Source organism: Leptonychotes weddellii, chromosome 7, assembly GCF_054177405.1.
Source record: "Leptonychotes weddellii isolate Sample4059 chromosome 7, ASM5417740v2, whole genome shotgun sequence".
Taxonomy (NCBI): Eukaryota; Metazoa; Chordata; class Mammalia; order Carnivora; family Phocidae; genus Leptonychotes; species Leptonychotes weddellii.
In genome coordinates, this window is record NC_138375.1 from 36,230,710 (window position 1) to 36,249,284 (window position 18,575).

Consider the following 18,575-nt stretch of genomic DNA (forward strand, 5'->3'; position numbering starts at 1 on the left):
GGGGAGGAGGAGGAGGAGGAGGAGGAAAAGAAGATAGTAGGAAGGGAAAAATGAAGGGGGGGAAATCGGAGGGGGAGATGAACCTTGAGAGACTAAATGTTCTCAACTCCAGTGTCCTCTGAGTATAAGAGGACAATACATACCTAAGCTTACAGAATTTTGAGAATTAAATGAGAAACGGCTTCTGGAGGCTTTTGCTGATGATGATGGTGAAGAGCACACAACCGAATGATGCAATGACAAATTAATGAACTGGCAGACAAAGTTCTGGAAAGAAGGAATGTTAAGTCTCACAAAAAAGAAGCTAGAAATCATTTTAAAAGGGAGATTACATTTTAGGAAAAGTGGTTTACAGTCAGCCTTAAGTTGGAACAGTACCTTTTAAACAACCTTGGATAAAATAATGTGGGGTCTTTAGGAATAAAAGATGTTTATGAAACTAAAAATTATTGTTCATCTTGCCCTCTCTTCTAACTGGCCTGAGTTTAAACTTCCCAGTATTTTCTTCCTGATATTCCTGGAGCAGATCCTAAGGAAACAAATGTTCCCTCTGAAGCCTCTAAAAGACTATCAACATAGTTTTCCTTCAAAAATGAACACCTTAAGGTTGGCAACAAACTTCAAGGTGAGGAAGCAAGTGTTAACAGAGAACTATGCCATTGTGTAAAAAGAACATTCTATTCCCATCATGTTCTCCTTCTGGTGTGTTTGGTTATTTACTAAACAGGGGCTCAACCCTCATAATTAATGAACTAGTAGCATATTCAAATTGTAATGGCCCTGACAGACAGAAGTTGTAGGTCAACATCTAAAGCACAGACAGTCTCTAAATCCCTATAACTGGATAATATATGAAGATGTCAGGAAACTCTAAAGATTACACAGTGGTATTTTACCTCCCTCTCTTCTTATGCACTGGTTCCCTTAGTTCTATCCAAGATCGATTCTCAAAAAGTTCCCTTAAACCTTTCTTTTCATTCAGATTTTAGCTTGGCGGGTTTACATGGATAATTTGTTAATTAAACAAGCATTTATTGAACTCTACACTGGGCAGCCTTCTGGCTGATGCAGCAAAAAAATGGATGCCCTTCTCTTGAGGAACTTATATTCTCATCAGTTGGGATAAGGAATAAACAAATGATTATGTAATGTGTGAGAAGGTGCTATGAAGAAAAAAATAAAATGATAAAAGAGTAAAGAGTGATTGAGGGCAGAGGCATCAGGGAAGGCTTCTTTAAGAAGGTGACAGCTGAAAAAAAAAAAAAAAAGGTGACAGCTGAGAAAATTCCTCAAGGAAGTGGGGGAAGGAGCCATGGGGATATCTGAGCAGAGGGAATGGCAGGTGCAAAAGCTGTGAGCTGAGATTCTACTTACCAGGTTCAAGGAAGAGGAGGAGGACAGTGTGGCTAGAGTTGATGGAGCAAAAGGGGAAAAGCTAGAAGATGAAGCCAGGGAAGTGGGGAGTCCAGATCATACAGTACTGCTGCTTTTAGCATGAAGAGCCATGGGACAGTTTTGAGGTTATCATGTGACTTAATCTTTGAAAGCTTCCTCAGGTTACTGGAGAAAACAGAGGGTAGAAGAGCAAGGGGGTGGCGGGGTGGGAGGGTTGGCAGGGGGAGATCAGGTAGAAGGTCAGAGACCATAACTATTGCACATGAGAAATGCTGGTGGTAGCAGTGGTGGTGGTGAGATGTGACTAGGTTCTAAATACGTTTTGAAAAAATAATTTTAATAAAACTCCTTTATGTTCATCACAACACATTCCTCTTTAAACCCAGTCCAAAGCCCACCTCCTCAAGAAAAGGCATTATATAACTCTGTCATCTCCTAGCCACTCATACAATCCCTCTCCTCTTCCTTTATCTATACTGGTAGTTGCTTCTTTTTACTTACACAGAATAAAGGTCACCATTGTCTCAGCCTAATGGAAACATAGGGATCATTAAGTTGCCAAATGACACAACATGGCTACTTCCTAAGAAATGACAGTGGAGCAGGCTTAAAGGCTGATAGATCTAGAAAACTTAGAGGAACTGGGGCACCTGGCTAGCTCAGTCGGTGGAGAATGTGACTCTTGATCTCAGGGTTGTAAGCTGGAGCCCCATGTTGGGTGTAGAGAGTACTTAAAAATCAAAAAAGAAAAAAAAATCTAAAACAAAAACATAAAACAAACTTAGAGGAACTAATTCCTGTTTGTTCAGGCCCTCCCTTCTGATACCATCTCCTCACTGTGAGGTGAGAGATAACCCTGGGCATGCTGTAAGCTCAGTTCAAACTGATCTTGTGGGTCCTCCAGTGTTTCTCAAATTTTGCATTCAACATAGTGCATGGGCTTTAATTTTCAACTGAGAACTTAACCCATTATATTTAGATAATCGTGTGACCTTCTCATTTATTTCATTACTAGGTTAGAAGACCACAATATACTGGCATTACAGCAATTATGAAAAAACAGATACAGAAAACATTCCATTTTCTCTGGATAAATGTAAAATGTGAGAAAACACACAGAAGGTTCTAGAAAGATATATAGGACAGTCTCAATAGTCACCTCTAGGGAGTGAGGTAGGAAGTAGCATATAAAAGCAGGGTAATTAAAGGAGACTTGGCTTTATAGTAATGTCTCACATACTATTGAGAATTATTGTCTCATTGTATAGTTAATTTTTTAAAGGATCCATGTTAGTTATTTGGCACCTTCGGCATTACTGAATTAGATGGTAGTTATTAATGTGTGAAAAAAAGGTTCATGGAAAATTAATACTTGTATTTCATATTCTACTTCTAACCAAATATTGGAAGTAACTAAAAAAGTTCTTTTTCAAGCTTATATTTTAAGCAAAGAAACATACTTCAATTCATGAGAAGAATACTGGCTCTGCTCACTTTCTGGACCTTTGATAATGATGAAAACACATTCTTTAAAAAAACATTCGATAACCTTTATCAGGTTGCATACCCTCTCATCAGGTTCTATACAGGAAGAAAATCTGGCTAAAAGCTTGAGTTAATGGAGTACAGAAGTTGGGCCGAGGAATGAAAAAATGGGGATGATAAGGGCAAGTGGCTGACTCAGTCGGTAGAACATGTGACTCTTGATTTCAGGGTCATGAGTTCAAGCCCCATGTTGGGTGTAGAGTTTACTTTAAAAAAAATAAATAAATAAGGAAAAAAAGAAAAAGAAAATGGGGATAATAGTAAAACCAGGTTCCTAACCAGGAAGGCCGTAAGAAATAGCAAGGATATAAAACAGCCACTGAAGGATACAAATTTGAGCAGTAGCTAAAGGTAGAGAAATCCAGGCCTTGTACAGTCGTGGTTTCTAGGAGTCCACAGTTTCTAGAAGGTTGCCTGTTATCTTCTTTTCTGTTTAAATTCCCAGTTATGCAATCTTATTTCCTTAGCTCTTCACAGTAGAATCACTTTATCACTTCCAAAAGAAATTTCATCCTACACGAGGCAGAGGACGTTAGGACAGAGAAACAACTAAACAATAATCCCGTACAAGGCAGGGCATGATCATGAGGATGCAGCACTTGGCACGTCCAGCTGACTTACGCAGTGAGGCACTAGGGACCGGCTACAAGTCGGAGAGCCTGTGGGGAGACAGGCTGCTATTTCCTAGAAACTACGAAGAGCATGCAGGGCTTTTTCACTGCGTGGCTCAGCTGTGCCGGGCAACTCCTAGCAGACCTGCAGGTGCCAATGAGCTTCTGTGGCCCGGGCTTGCCTGTGATCGCCGTGGCCACGCTCATTCTGCCCTCCGGACAGGCCCGCTGGCAGCCGACCTAAGGCTGCACGCCCGAAGCTGGAATTCGAAGCTCTGCGCGAGGTGCGGCTTTCTCACACGGGACGACAGCAAGCGAGGAGGCCGCAGAACCTCACGCCTCCCACGCCCACGGCGGCCGAGGCGCGCTGACACGCGGGGCACGCTCCCAGTTCAACCACAGGAGCTCGTGTCACTCGAGACTGTCGAAGCGAATTAGTAGAACTCACCATTTTGTCACCCAAAGGGTTTGCCTGCTACTTCTTGTTTTTATCTCAATTAATTTTGTGTCTGCCGGACTAACACGAATTACCACTTCCATGTCTTGCACTTTTGATTTAAAAATAAAGCTAATTTGGGAGGTGTTTAAAGCTTTATTAATATTTATATGGCCATTAGCGGTGGCGATGAGGTTAGCAAGCTTCTTTTTAAAATTAGAAATTCTCCTTCCAATATGGCCTCTTGGCCCCAACTCCGACCACATCATTTTTAACATTTTTCTTAGGGCACAAAGCAGAATTTCACTGAAGGTCATAGGAAAGTTGGTTTTGGTTTTCCCACCATTTATCTTGCCCATTCTGCTCAGTGAGTCAGATTCGCAAAATACATTTCTTTCTCTGATTTCCTTCAGAAATCCAGAGGCAGCTCTTCTCCCCACAGAAGCGCAGGGGTGCCGGGTAACAGCCAAGCACTACTCTGCACCAGCTGTTTCGCGCCCCCTCCAGGCTGAAAGCAGACTGGGCAACGAAAAAAGAAGGGCCCCAGTACTCCAACCCGATACTGAAACACTGACGAAGGGATCATTCCCCAACAGAAAGGATACAAAGGGTGTGACCCATTCCAAATGTGGCCTATGACTCCGTATACTCGGCTGCCAGTTCCGTGACCGCCAAAACAAACAAACAAACAAACAAAACCAATGCTTTTAGCATTTTAGGGCAACAGCAGAAAACTCAGCAGGAGATGTGACCATCTACTGGGAGTAACAAGTCCTGCCCAAGAATTACAACGGGACGGATAAAAGTAATTGGACTGTGTTGAGAGAAACAAGCTTTGAGGAAAAGCCAGCACTGCCGCAGTTTTATAAGGGTATGAAGCTATACGGCACCTTTCTTCAATTCTTATCCCAACTCTTCCACTTCCTAGACGTGTGATCTCAGGCCCGGGATCTGGGCACTCTGTCTTAACTTCCTCATTTGGAGAGTGGGGATAATATGACCACTGCCCATGGAAGTTTCGTGAGTACCGAAGAGTTAATGGAAGAGAACATTCAGCACGGTGCCAACAGCCATTCAGTGCATCCTAAACACTTGCTGAATGGTAACGTTTGGACAAGCGAAGTCAAACATTAAAGTGAGTAGCAAATAAGAGACAATCCACCTTAAAATGACAGTACCTGTAAGCTATTTCTACAGACAACTATAGAACTAAACAAAATGGAGAAGTGCAGTTTGAAACACAGGAGTTTTAATGGTTTTCTCTCCTGCTTAAAAAAGGAGCGGGGGAGGTACACCTGGGTGGCTCAGTCCATTCCGGGGTCATGATCTTGGGGTTGCGGGATCTAGTCCTTTGGTGGGCTCTGAGTTCAGGGGGGAGTCTGCTGGAGATTCTCTCTCTTCTTCTGCCCCTCCCCCTGCTCATGCTCTCTCTCTAAGTCTTAAAAAAGGCGGGGGGTACTTCAAGGGTAACTAAAACTACTTGATCTCTAAGGGCGACGTGGCTACTGTGTTTAATAATAACTGATTTGCCAATAATGCACATGTGTTAACCTGACATCTTCCAAGTATTGCTCAGAGCAGTGTTGGCCAGTAAGGTAGCCACTGGCTATACCCGGCTACTGAGCATGTGAAATGTGGCTGGTCCAAACTGGACTGTGCTGTGAGCGCAAAAACACATTGCATATCACAGTGCATGTCATTTTGCAAAGACTTCGAAAATGTAACATCTCATTAAGAATTGTTAACACTCGGCGCCTCCGCCTCCGCCGCGGCTCGTGGTCGTCCCGCCATGGCACTGTCGCGGGGACTGCCCCGGGAGCTGGCCGAGGCCGTGGCCGGGGGCCGGGTGCTGGTGGTGGGTGCCGCTGGGTGTCATCGGCTGAGAGCTCCTCAAGAACCTTGTGCTCACCGGCTTCTCCCACATCGACCTGATTGATCTGGATGCTATCGATGTCAGCAACCTCAACAGGCAGTTTTTGTTTCAAAAGAAACATGTTGCAAGATCAAAGGCCCAGGTTGCCAAAGAAAGTGTACTGCAGTTTTACCCAAAAGCTAATATCATAGCCTACCATGACAGCATCATGAACCCTGACTATAATGTGGAATTTTTTCGACAATTTATATTGGTTTTGAATGCTTTAGATAACAGAGCTGCCCGCAACCATGTAAATAGGATGTGTCTGGCAGCTGATGTTCCTCTTATTGAGAGTGGAACTGCTGGTTACCTTGGGCAAGTAACTACCATCAAAAAGGGTGTAACTGAGTGTTATGAATGTCATCCCAAACCTACCCAGAGAACTTTCCCTGGCTGTACAATTCGTAACACCCCTTCTGAACCTATTCATTGCATCGTTTGGGCAAAGTATTTGTTCAACCAGTTGTTTGGGGAAGAAGATGCTGATCAAGAAGTATCCCCTGACAGAGCTGACCCTGAAGCTTCCTGGGAACCAATGGAAGCTGAAGCCAGAGCCAGAGCATCTAACGAAGATGGTGACATTAAACGTATTTCCACTAAGGAATAGGCTAAATCAACTGGATATGATCCAGTTAAACTTTTTACGAAGCTTTTTAAAGATGATATCCGGTATCTGTTGACAATGGACAAACTGTGGCGGAAAAGGAAACCTCCGGTTCCGTTGGACTGGGCTGAAGTACAAAGTCAAGGAGAAGAAACCAACGCATCAGATCAACAAAATGAACCGCAGTTAGGTCTGAAAGACCAGCAAGTTCTAGATGTAAAGAGCTATGCATGTCTTTTTTCAAAGAGCATTGAGACTTTGAGAGTTCATTTAGCAGAAAAAGGGGATGGAGCTGAGCTCATATGGGACAAGGATGACCCATCTGCAGTGGATTTTGTCACCTCTGCTGCGAACCTCAGGATGCCTATTTTCAGTATGAATATGAAGAGCAGATTTGATATAAAATCAATGGCAGGGAACATTATTCCTGCTATCGCTACTACTAATGCAGGGATTGCTGGGTTAATAGTATTGGAAGGATTGAAGATTTTATCAGGAAAAATAGACCAGTGTAGAAAAATTTTTTTGAATAAACAACCAAACCCAAGAAAGAAGCTTCTTGTGCCTTGTGCACTGGATCGTCCTAACCCTAATTGTTACGTATGTGCCAGCAAGCCAGAGGTGACTGTCCGGCTGAATGTCCACAGAGTGACTGTTCTCACATTACAGGGTAAGATAGTGAAAGAAAAATTTGCTATGGTAGCACCAGATGTCCAAATTGAAGATGGGAAAGGAACAATCCTAGTATCTTCAGAAGAGGGAGAGACAGAAGCTAATAATCACAAAAAGCTGTCAGAATTTGGAATTAGAAATGGCAGCCGGCTTCAAGCAGATGACTTCCTTCAGGACTACACTTTATTGATCAACATCCTTCATAGTGAGGACCTAGGGAAGGATGTTGAATTTGAAGTTGTTGGTGATGCCCCAGAAAAAGAGGGGCCCAAACAAGCCGAAGACGCTGCCAAAAGCATAACCAATGGCAGTGACGATGGAGCTCAGCCTTCCACATCACTGCACAAGAGCAAGATGATGTGTTCATAGTTGATTCAGATGAAGAAGGTCCTTCAAATAATGCTGACATCAGTGAAGAAGAGAGAAGTCGCAAGAGGAAATTAGATGAGAAAGAGAATGTCAGTGCAAAGAGGTCCCGCACAGAACAGACAGAAGAGCTTGATGATGTTATAGCATTAGATTGAACAGAAATGCTTTTTTTTTTTTTAAAGATTTTATTTATTTATTTGACAGAGAGAGACACAGCGAAAGAGGGAACACAAGCAGGGGGAGTGGGAGAGGGAGAAGCAGGCCTCCCGCGGAGCAGGGAGCCCGATGCGGGACTCGATCCCAGGACCCTGGGATCATGACCTGAGCTGAAGGTAGACACTTAACCATCTGAGCCACTGAGGCGCCCCAAACAGAAATGCTTCTAAACAGAACCCTCTTACTGGGCAGAACAAGGTTATTTGTTATGTTCTTTGTTCCAAAGGGAAAAAACTGACACCAGTGACTTGAAGATGATTCTGCTCCCTTTGAAAGCAAGCATTCATTTTGCTAGAACAATTAGAAACACTGCGGTATGCTGTATTGAAAGTAGGAATATAGTTTTAAAGCCCTTTGAACAAAGTGTGTGCATAACCAGTCATGAGATGAAACAACACGATGCATGTTGCCTTTTTAATGTAAATACCCTTAGGTATCATTTAACAGTTTTAAAATATTGTCGTTTCGTAAAGTTGATACCTGGTTATAAATATTATGCCTTTATTTTTGGTTAGAAGAAGAATTATTTTTAGCCTAGATCTAACCATTTTCATACTCTTAACTGACTGAAACAGATTCAAAGAAGTATCAAGTGCTATGCATTGAAATGTGTTTTTAAATGTTAACTGGCACTATGTATATTAATGTAAAACAATGTTAATTTACTCAAGTTTTTAGCTTGTACTGCCTGGTATGTCTGTGTAAGAAGCCAGTTTTTGTGTATTGTTACAGTTTCAGGTTATTTATATTTGATGTTTTGCAGAACGCAAATACGACTATACTGTACTTATGGACCAAATAAATGGCATCTGCATAAAAAAAAAAAAAAGAATTGTTAACACTGATTACTTGCAGAAATTATAATGTTTGGAAGTACTGAGCTAACTAAAAGGAATACTAAAATGTCACCTATTCTCTTTTATTTATTTTAATGTGGCTACTAGAAAATTTAAACTACTTATATGACTCACATTTGTGGTCCACATCTATTTTTGGACCATGCTGGCTTAGATCAAGAAAAAGAAGCCATGCTGTTCTTGTTATTACAACTTCTAACCATCAGTTATTGAGTACTTATTCTGCTACATGTTTTAAAACATTATTTCTAAGTATCACAATAGCTCTGTGTAATAAGCTGTTTCCTCTCTTTTTATGGATGAGAAGGTTTCAGAGCGTATACTGCCTCAAATCACAAAGCTAGTAGTGTTCAGAGCAGGAATGAATCCACATCTCTCTGATTCCAAAGCCTGGGAGCTCTCTCCTGTACCAGAGGACGTGTGGAATTAGAGGCACATGAGGGGAAAGGGGGCCTTCCAGGAGCAAAAGGGAGCCCAGCCCTTCCCCAGCAGGGTACCTTGCAGGATGTGTAAACCCTCTAGTCTTATAAGTGCACAGACTTTCAGAGAGTTTAGAGACAACTTGGGTAGAGCTTTATCTCCCAGGAACAGAGCCACTCTTGGTTCCATTTTACCTAAGCAGAAGCCTCCATACGTTAACAGAAAAATTAGGAAAAGAATTCACAGGCAACACAGCACACACTTTAAAAGTAAATTTTAAAGTGGAAAATATGCACAAAGACGTTATTTGTCATGTCATCATAAAAAATTCAATAGGGGGCTAATTAAAAAGTGATAATTTTGATACCTAGTTAACAGGGGAGAATGCTTAGATGTTACAGGACATAAAAATTGGAATATGGCATCATGCACACCCTTTATTATAACTCTGTCAAAGGACCTCTATGTACGTGAAAAACTGACTGGAACACTTTCATTGATAATAGCTTCCTATTAGGGCAATTCTCAAATGGTGGAGAGGCAGTTTTATCCCCAGGGAACAGGTGGCAAATTGGGAGGTGTTTTCAGTTTTTCAGTTTTCAAAGCTCAGGGGGTGCTACAGGTCTGCCTCTATCCAAGATGACCCCCCAAAGAACGGCTTCTCCAGCCACAAATGTCAATAGCGCAGAGACTGCAAAATCCCGTGTTAGGATAATGGGATTATAAATTTGTTTCTATTCTACTTACCATATTTTTATAATGTTATGTTGTTTTACAATATAAATGCAAAAAATTACTGAAAAAGAGTAGCACAGAAACGAAACCATAATCGCCAACAGAGATGGTTATGATAAACATGGGTGATGGTTACGGGATGTTGAAGTCGGATCTACTAAAGATATTCCTTTTAAATATTTTAGATTTACTGAAAACTACAACCAAAAAGAATGTATGTAAATTACTTATAGATTAAAATTTGGCCACGTTTGCTCAATCACTACTTGCAGTCGGAATGATTGATTCAACATCTAACAGGAAATTGGCACTCTTTCCTCTGTTGGGATAGCATTTGCTAAACATCAAAATATTTTTCTCACTCCTCTGAGGAAATAGTATTTCATGGGTGTTATTGTTACTAAGATTTGAAAATATATGCTATTTACACTGCATTTTAGGAAGAGATGAGAAGAGAGATTTTTCCTGACAATTTTCTCTGGTATTTGCATCACTGCAGTGAAAAATAGAAGCATAAAACGTACACTTGTGTAACAGCTGTTTAAAAAGTACGCGTTACTTGTGAACTAAACTACGTGTACTAACAGATGATCTGATTAAAGATTTCACAAAAGTAGGGATATACGTCTTGCTTGCAGGCATGAGAGAGTGCATCTGCAAGCTGTTTATATACTCACCTTTTTCCTAGTTCATTTACATCAAAATGGAGATTTTAAAATAAAAAGCTACCACGTTAATACCTATTTAAATACATTTACTGATGCTAGGAAGGTCTAATCATGGTGTATCCAATGTTTATGCCACAGCATTTGACCACAGAAAACTCAAGTGTTTTTACTTAATATGCAGAGCAATGGACAATTCAGTGTTTTCCTGGAGCAATAACCACGGCCTCTGTCATCTCCAGCAAACTGCACATGGTCTGCCCTATGGTAGAAGTAAGTACTACGTGAATAAATGAACATTTATAAAATCACTCCCTGTGCCAGCCAGGGTTGTGTCAGATCTCCTCACAGAAGTCACCCATACTTCAGTTCCCTTTCTGAAGTGTCCCTCATACAGTCACCACCAAAACTCAGGACCGACCTCTATGCCCTCAGAGCAGGTGCCACGTACCACCACCGTAGTACTTAGTCACTTGCGGGTGACTTATATATCTATGTCTTCCCCTAAAGTGTAAGGGCCATGTCTTGACACTGGTCTCTGATGTTATCGTCAATACAGGCCTAGAGGATAAGGAAACGATGGCTCCGAGAACTTGCCTACCATCCCCCCAGTTAAAGAGCAGTAGACTTAAGACCTGAACCAAGGACATCTCACTCCATACTATCTTCTTGCCATTTTATCAAACTCTAGCGAAAACAAGAGCAGAGGTAGACTCTGCGAAGAGAAATTTATGAAGTAAAACAAAACAAGAAGGTTTAGATGTTCAGGATCTAGAGATCAGATGCAACTAGTGGATTCTATGGCATTGACACTGACACTGAGAAACAGAAAATACAATTCAATAAACTGATACAGACAATTCCACGTACATCCAAAATAGTCTCTAGAAAGTCAATTCTTCCCCACATTTAAGGAAAATCAGCCATTCCCATTTGGGCCATTCTAAGTGAACTTCATGAGGAGACAGATTATGTCTTTTGTCTGTTTCTGTATCTTGAATTCATAACTTGTTGGAAGAATGAATGACTACACAACATTGGTCCCAGTTCTACAGAGTGACTTCAACAGGTAGGCCAGGTGAGATAAATCCTATAATAGGCAGCAAACTGTCAGACGAGGGCATTAGCCTAAACAAAGCAGACAAGAGATCCTGAGGTATATTTACCTTAATTGCAATTTCCCAAGGACAAAAGATGGAAATGTTTATCAGGACCATGCCAGCTCATTGTTATGACATCCTGGACAGGCTCTTCTTAAGGCTGATATGTTAATACTGATACTGCTGGAGACAGTAATTAGTTAAATGGGGTCCTGGAGCTACACCCCCTGGTTTCTAGCTCCGCTCTGCCACTTCCTAGCTGTGTGACTTCAGGTAACTTACCACCCTCATCTGTAAAGGCAGGCCAGTAATGGTGCTCACCTCATCTTTTTGTTAAATTAAATGCAAGCCAAGTAAAGCAGTCAGAACACTACCTAGCACAATATACAGTCTTAATACATATTTGCTCTAATTACTATTGTTGTTGTCATGGTTGTTTCCAAAATGCTGTATTAATATATAATTTATTTTAAAGAATCATGGGCTTCTGTGAGATAACATGACATTCACAAAATTATTGAAAGTAAAAAAAAAAAAATTAAGTTCTCTGAGTTTGGATGAATCTAGTAATTTGGGAAATTTCTATTAATTCAGAATTAATCAGGAAAAGCCAAAAATAGATGGTGGTAGTAATAACAATAGTAATAATAATTCTCCCTCTAAAAACATAATTGTATGATTACATACGTATATGTGTGTTAAAAAAAACTATCTGTAATATACCAATAAATGTTTTAATCATAAAAAATGATTGGCAGCTTGTAGAAGATAGAGCTTGAACATTTCAAATTTGCAAACAAGAACTGCAAATCATTCACAGAAGATTCCAAGTTGACAAGTGAGCTCAGGCAGGGTAAATAACAGTTACAGTTTAGTCTCAATCAGATTTGTTTCTTTTCAAATGCATACTCTGTTTTCAAAACCAGACCCAAGCTGCAGCGCTCAAAGTGAGAAACCTGGAATTCTTATGGGCCTCTGTGCTTGTTTGGTGCACCAGCATTCAGAACCTTGTGCTGAACTGTGCAGGGGAAAGTGGCAGCTGATGAGAAGAGCTACACATTGCCTCCGGTAATATTAAAGAGATCCCCCTCCAAGAATGCCACTGACCCCTCTCATCTTTGCCAGGGCATTTGAACGGACTCTGAGCCAGTTTTCGTCCTAATACTATAGGTTGCAGGATACATCTTTTTATTTATTTTTATTTTATTATCTTCTTTTTGATTTTTTTAGGACACATCTTTTTAAAGCATACTGCAGACGCGATAGGCTGGCTAGGAGCAGTCTGGTCACTAGCACAACGGTTCCCCATCATCAGTTCTACCATCTGTGCTCTGAGTTCTCGCCACACATGGGCTTAAACAGACTTTGAACTGGCCAAGGTCACTGCGCAGCCAGCCTCCACAGATGGGGACAGTGTGAAAAACCTAATTGCAGCTGTGGACAAACACAAACAAGGACACACATGGTTGACAACACTCCTGTCTAGACATGATAGTGGCTCAGTGTCACCGAGTACAAAAAACAAGGACATGGTTTCAAGGTAACTATCTCTCAGGGATAGTTACAATCATTAAGGAAATGCTATTGTCATGAGGTCTAAATTTCTCCACAGTGATTTTTAAGTATCAATAAAAAGCGATAATAGAGAAGCAGTATTTCCTATCATACATACATTTTCTCCAGAAAATTTCTCTATAGAATTTCTCCGGAAAAGAATGCCTTTCTTCAGCAAAAAAGACAGGGCTTGGCGATCAGTACAGCTCCATAACTCACGTGAAGAAAAGTCACAAATGTCACCAGCACTTAGCATAAAAGATACTGAGGTAATGAATGAAATAAAAGCATCCTCTTTTCTCTTATTTATTTCATCCCGTATCGGGATTTCTGTTTTGCACTTGTTTTCTAAAATGAATTACTTCATCAGAAATGTTACTCACGGTGGCTTTGACGACATTTATTGGGTACAAATACCTTCCATTCCATGCTCCCAAGAAACTCAGCAAAATGGAATCACACACTGAAGTTGGTATCCTAGATTTTCCCCCTTGAAATGCATAGCGCCCCAGAGAATTTGGATTGTCAGTGTCTTTTCTAGATACTCAACACGTCTGGTCACTTAGGTTTAATGCCAAACTGGATGTGCGTTACTTTTTGAAAAGTTGTTAAATTTAAAATAAGTTATCAAGCCAGTGCTATTTCAAAAGACTGTTGATAAAAAAGAACCTTTAACTGTAACCATCCTGAACAGACAGTTGATTATAGAAAGACATGTCAGTGCACATATGGCAGCCGGGTAAATTATGCACATCTGGATTACTTTTGGCAAGAAACACAGCTAAGTGTCTAAAGCCAAGTTTAGCAATCTGTCACTAACAATATGTACATTTATTTTAAAATGTCAAGGGCTCAAAGTCATATTTTCTATTTCTTCATAAACTTTCCAGCTCTTCGTAAGACAGCAAACAGGTGACAAAATGCATTGCCCAAACTGCCAAAGGCTGTATAAATAAGGGGTAATTTTGAACTTCTCACCACATATACGAGAAGACTTAAACACTGAAGCAAACTCCCGTGTTGGTGCGATGTACTAAATCTAAAGCTCAAGTAAAAGTGTTAACATTTTACTTCAGAAGATGGCTGAAAAATGCTTTCATATAAAAATATGGCAACCCCTACATGGAATCAACAATGTCACATCCTGGGTAAAGCAAACGGGAATAGTCTGATGGTGTCAGTATAAGTATATATAAGTAGATGAAAGGAAAAGACCAATGACTCTGTGATCCTCCCAGATTAAATTTCCTTTTTCCTACTGCCAATTACTGACATCATTTAAACCCTAAAGAAACATTTTTCCACCTTCTTGTCCCCCTTGATTAAAAGAAAAGCCAAGAGACATGAAGGTGGCTCAAACTAGCAGGAACAAGAAACCTTACAACTGGCTGGCTGAATATCAGCCAGGTGGGAATGTAGCACTCACTGCCTGTAAGCACAGAACTCATCTCGACTCCTGGGCCTCTCACGAGTTACTCTAACATTCCAGCTTCTTAAGAGCTTCAGTAGGAATGCCAAGATACATCCCAGAGACTGGGTGGGGCCTCATCATTCCAGGTGTTGCCTTCCAGTCTCCTTTGCTCTGGCAGCAGAGAAAAACCAGAGTGGAACTATTTTATTCCTAAGGTGCTAATTTGAATATTCACACCATGTCAGCTTCTCTTCCAGCTCACTAATTTGGCAATTTTACTGTTGATTAGGATCTTTACTACATGCCCAATCTCCATGTGAAAAAAAAAAAATCCTATGTCTGTAAATTGTATAAATATTGGTATTCAGACACCAGGTCGACTGCTCACAATCTGAGCCTCATCTATGGACTGAGGATGATGATGGCACCTACCTCACTGTGTGGTTGTGAAATGTTTGCTAAGATCATTATTATTCCTTTTCTCCTCCTTAACATGACGGACTAGGAATAACACAGTTCATAAACCACAGATTGCCCAAAAAGTGCTGTGAATTCAACAGAAAGTTTAAAAACAACTGAGAAGAAGGGGAGAATAAAAAAGAAGGTAAGGATCAAAATAGGAAATGACATTCTGTCAACTTCTAATTTGTATTTACTTTTGTAAAGTTTGATGCATGAGAGCACTGAAATCTGTATGAGCTTAAATGTCCTTCCCCAACCGGATAGATAAGACAAATTGCTATGGTGTTAAGGCACAAGTTTTCAGAGCTGTTAGTTTCTACCACTCACCAATTCAAGGGGATTTTAATTTAATGGTCTTAGAGGTACAGAGTAAAATATATCTATTTTCTTCTTCATTGTGATCTTCTCTATTTGACTGTATAGCTTTATTTTAAAATTATGCCTGGTACAATAACTCTCAAATAAAAGTTATGTATAAGCAGATAAAAGGTAAAAAGAATTTTAAATTAACCTGAGTCCATTTGCCCATATTCACCATCCAATGTCCCAATGGTAGCAATCCTCACAAAGTCTCCATGTTTTTAGTCTCTTATTCCTTACATCCCTGGGGGTTTTTGTCCTCGTGGGACACAAAAGGTCTAGAAACAGAAATTCAGCGCATCAGAGAAGTGGAACTTTAAGTACCAGAAGATTCCAAGATCTACCAAGCTGAAGAGAAACACTGACAAAAACCCAATGCAGACCTGACAGAATGATTCTTAGCACTGAAAACAGAAGGACAAGAAAAGCCATGGCTTGCCAAACTACCTTTTTGCTTTAAATAATTCAAGTCTTCTGGCCCAGAGAAGCTCTTAATTTAGATGGCAAAAATCAATATTGGCTCATGATCTTTGCCAAGTTAGGGAGAATAAATACAAGGAATTCTTCCAACCCTAGGATTCTGTTACTGTCACCAGCCAAATAAGGAACTTGAAGAAACTGATGTGTTCTTCCCCAAGCAGACATGAAGCTTCTTCATATGGACTTATATGAAGTTTTAGCTAACACTGTTTTTTTAAAATATAGTTGGCATAAAATGTTACATTAGTTTAAGGTGTACAACAAAGTGATCCCACAAATCTATACATTATGCTATGCTCATCAGAAGTATAGCTACCATCTATCACCATATAATGTTATTCTAATGCCACTGACTATATTCCCTATGCTGTATCTTTTATCGCCATGACTTACTCCTTCCATAACTAGAAGCCTGTATCTCCCACTCCCCTCCACCCATTTTTGTCCATCCTCCCCCCACCTCTCCTGGCAACCCTCAGTTTGTCCTCTGTATTTATGGGTCTGTCTCTTTTTATTTTTATAGACTGAATGTATAAGAGAAATCACACTATTTGTCTCTTTGACTTATTTCACTTATCATAATAATCCATCCATGTTCACAAATGGCAAGATCTCATTCTTTTTAATATTCCAGTGTGTGTGTGTGTGTGTACACAGACACCTCATCTTCTTTATCCCTTCATCTATCAATGGACACTTGGGTTGCTTCCATAACTTGGCTATTGTAAATAATACTGCAATAAACAGAGGGGTGCATATGTTTTTTCAAATTTAATACTATTTTTCTGGAGTCTTCTATAATGGTCATTTAAGATCTTATTCACAAGACAGCCAAAATCAAAAACAAAAAACAGAAGTTAAAACAAAACAGTGCTTCAGTTAAATATATAAATATATTTACTTTTAAAGAAACTACAATATATTTTATGTGTGGCTTTAAAGCCATAATTATTTAGCCTTGTATTTAAATTATAAGCTTAAGGCCAGGTAAAAATTTCATTACCATATACAATGTGGTAAAATGAAACCTATGGCCCCAGGTAAGAGTATGAGATCTAGAATCAGACAGCCATGGATTTCTATACTGACTTTGCAGTCTGTCTTTTAATATATTAGCTTTCTGATATCTATCCACAAAAAATAATGTATCTGGATAAGTATATGTAGCACTTACACACAGACCACTTCATGGGTATGAGGATTAAATGAACACCTAACATAGTCCCTGGCAGATACTCAATAGCAAAGTAAGAAATTAGGGTGGTATATAAGGTAATGGGGTAAAAAGTTACTGATGCAGTTCATAAAATATATTAAGATTAAAGGTTTTGTGGTAAGTTCTTTCAAACAATGACCAAAAATACACATAAACTATCTTTGAGAATAAGATAGAATTAAACCATACTGAAAAAAAAAATCTTGTAAAAATCATCTTCCTGAGGCCAAAACGTTACATTTTTAGTTGACATCTTTGTTAAAAGGTAGTAAGTTCTAGTATATCCTCGAGGTATATAACTGCAACACTTAAGAGATGAAACTGAATGAACTAATAAAATTCTTAATGTTAATTGGGTCCACTGTAGGGTGGTCTTTTGTAAATTCTCCAGACTATGAACAAAAACATCCACGGAGGCAGACATCACCTACTACTCTGCTCATGAAGAGGCCAACCATTGGGCCACGTCAGTGCCATGTAATACATGTCCTGGCAAGACTTCCACTCAGCACAATCTCCCTTGCTCTTACGGGTGTTTCAAAGTAATCCCAAAGATAATTTGGTTATGCTTCATCATCAAAAATACAGACTCAATAGGGAGAAATAAACTTCTCTTAATTTATCGTCAATTCCTGGAAGCAATCTCATTCTTGATCTCCTAAAGCACTTTTCTTTTGACTGCTGTGGATTCAGTGACCCCTTACACTTGGCTTTCTATGATGTGTGCATTTGCTTCACCTCTTTGATGATGTTTTAATCACTTTTCTATCTCCCTAGCTGCTCAATAAATATTTTAATGAATCAAAAAAAATTTTACCGTCAATTCATTTCTTTGAGCTCTTCAAATGCTGGACTTCTTTTGAGTGGAATGCAAAGCCCGGTTTGAGAAACTGGGCTGTTTAAGGAGGTCTGCTGCTGGAAGAAAGAATGTGGTAGGAATATCTTCAAATAACACAGAACATGTGGCTGCAAAAAAGCAACTTAAAAATTGCCCAAAGAGAAATTCACCCTGATAGACAGTTCATTAAGCTTTTCAAAGGTCCATCACTGTTGAGAGCCCAGAGTGGTAGCTGTGGACTCCATGGAAGAATTCCTCAGAAAAAACATCCTCAGAAACTGAGTCCATGTAGACTCACCGCAAAGCAACCCACCTTTCAAACAACAAGGCATAAAGTACTAAAAAGGTCTGAAGGAATTTAGTGTCCTATGTTAGACATTCTGTGGGGAAAACGCACTGTTCCAAGGGAAAAAATGTTCAAACCTTTACACTAAGTGTTTCTGTGGGGTTCTCATTACTTAATTAACATGCATAAATAAAGACTTGGGTCTATAAAAAACAACTGATAAAACCATTAGACTTAATAGTGTGTAAGTACCTTCAGACTTATCCAGCATTCTGTTTTAAATTGTCAACCTCGATCAATGTAAGCTGTCTTCTGTTACTCGACAAAGTTTTGAGATTTTTACCCCACGGCAAGGGGGCGGGGGCAGACTGTGTAGAGGGGGCCTATCATGAACTCAGATTTTTAACTACATTTCAAAGAATACTTTA

General features: G+C 39.9%; 1 protein-coding gene and 1 pseudogene across 1 annotated transcript in view; one reads left to right on the top strand and one right to left on the bottom strand.

The window, feature by feature from the left end:
* The window catches only part of ARL15 (ARF like GTPase 15), a 398,974-nt gene that overhangs the window by 150,382 nt on the left and 230,017 nt on the right, over positions 1-18,575 (bottom strand). The window lies entirely within an intron of this gene.
* Positions 5,745-7,708, top strand: LOC102738154 (SUMO-activating enzyme subunit 2 pseudogene; annotated as a pseudogene).